Genomic DNA, 2,500 nt, shown 5'->3' on the forward strand with positions numbered 1-2,500 from the left:
GATTAATTAAAAAAGAGTCCTCCAACACATGCTAAAGAAGGAGCCATGAGACAGATGACGCTGGTGCGCCTTAGATGTGTGTGTGCGTGTGATAAACGTGTTGCCGATCTCTACTAGTTTCTGTCTGGTCGCGTCCGAGATTAGATTCGAAACACCAATTGTTGAACTAACTCTCGTTTGACCATTCATCTGACGAAAAGCAATCGAAGGTACTCCTTTTTTTTATCAATTTATTTGGCTGCAAAGTAGGAAAAGAAGTCTATTCTTTGTTTATCTTAGCCAGCTGATTTGTAGGCAGTTCATCTGTAGAAGTAGAAATGTAGCGAAACTGTTTCCTTTGCGTGATGTTTAATCGTTTTGTGAGTAGAAAAAGCAGCAAGAAGTTTACGATGAAATTTCTGTCTCAGATGACTGATCAAAGATATGAACATGAAACACTTCTGCCTTTGCCTCAACTGCTTTTATCAGATTCTGTCTTCGGTTTCAAATATCCTTTTATAAATGTTGTATTAGATGTCTCCATTTAGGGATTGGCTAGTCAGAAATTATTAGAGTTTCCCCTCCTGATGTCCAATGTTACATGGCCGTTTTCAATCATGATTTGTTTGACTGTAGCATGATTGTTCATAATATGATTTATTATTCGAGTCACAGAAACGTGTTATATTTTAGTATTCAAAGAAGACGCGAAAAAAGAAATGCAATATAATCGTTACATATGTTGTAGTATTCGTGTGAGTTGAAAAGAGATTTATATGTGTATTGTTAAAAGCGGACTATGCACATCCTGAGTGATTCAGGTATTATTAAGTTGATCAATAAAGGTCTTTATTACAAATTTTTATCATATTTTATGAAGGAGCCACGTAACTCGAACGTCTATAAATATATATATATATATATATATATATATATATATATATATATATATATATATATATATATATATATATATATCTGTGCCAAGACGAGTGCTACAACCACGGAAGGTCGAAAATCCCCCGTCATGCCACAGTCATGTACCCCTTATGTATGTATGATCGTTGTATCTCCCATTTTCCAAGCAGAATATTTTATGTACTCCGATGACTGATCTTGTGTGTGGTTCTATTTTAACTTATAATCGTTTCCCCTGAAGACAGACTGGCTGTGTCCCGTTTTCTGTTGGTCAGCGATGCGCATGGCGATTTCATGCTGCTTTGAGCAGGACATCCCCGCGTGTTTAATGCTGATGTTTAGTTAGACAAAGAAGTAGAGCAGGTGGTGAGTTCTTTCCCATAGACTGGACGTAACACGTGTACTGTGTGCCGAATTTACAGACAGTATTACCCAGATGTTTGGTGTTGATTCATATCCTGAAACAGGTATTTGTTACAGTATATATAATAAAGTATTGTAAAGAGTTGTAACTGTGCTAGGGCGATTAACTGACCAAACAGCCAGTCTGTCTGATGGGAACAGACAGTCTTTGCCTATGTGCTTGAATCTGTAGCATGAACTGTAAAAGAATGGGAAGAAAGTTGATTTTTACGCAAGTCTTATTATTGATAAAATTTCATTTTATATTGATTTCATTGCCATAATTATTATTGACATAACTAATAGCTCTATCACATATTGATAAGTATATCTTCATGAATCATTGTTTGTTTTCCTCTCTCTTCCATTAGAGCGTAGCTGATAGTACTCTGATGACAAAGATATTTTTAATACTACAGCAAAGCTATATTATATATATAAAGGATTTAATAGCATTTTGATACTGATCGGAGACTGGGCGTGTGGAACTTCTTCTGAAGAAAAATAATCATTTTCACAGAGATGAATAAGAAGTTGTTGTGTTTGCAGTTATCTTTATTCATCTGCTTTATGAATTCTAATCCATAAGGTCGACGTGTGGGTACAGTATGCTATAGATTTTGACACATATGTCGCCTCACACCATACGCTTACTGCTGTTCTTGAAGATGTGTGTCAAGAGATGGAAAGACCAAGGGGGTCGCGGGGGACAAATGCGCGATCCTGACCTGGTTCTCTCGTGACCTTTGATGACCTACTAAAGAGAAGGGCATGGGCGTCGCTATTACCGCGTGTCTGGCTGTGCCTGTATGATTCGTCTGATGACATTTGTATAATTTTTATTCTGTTAATGCGTTAATTCATTATCACTGATATATTTTCATCGTATTTTTGTTATTACTATTATCGTTATTATAACTATTATTATTATTAGCATTATTAATACTATTATTCTTATTATCACTATTGATGCTATACATATTGTTATTTTATCATGATTATTATTATCAGTAGTAGTAGTATGGTTATCATTATAATTATAACTATCATTATTATTACTAATATTATTATCATTGTTATCATAGTCATTATCGCTAATAACTCTCTCATTTCCTTCAATTTCCAATTTTGTCTTTCTTATTCTTTAATTACTTAATAAATTTCTGCTTATACTTAACATCCAATGTAAACCATTTCCTCG

This window comes from Penaeus chinensis, chromosome 24, assembly GCF_019202785.1.
Source record: "Penaeus chinensis breed Huanghai No. 1 chromosome 24, ASM1920278v2, whole genome shotgun sequence".
Taxonomy (NCBI): domain Eukaryota; kingdom Metazoa; phylum Arthropoda; class Malacostraca; order Decapoda; family Penaeidae; genus Penaeus; species Penaeus chinensis.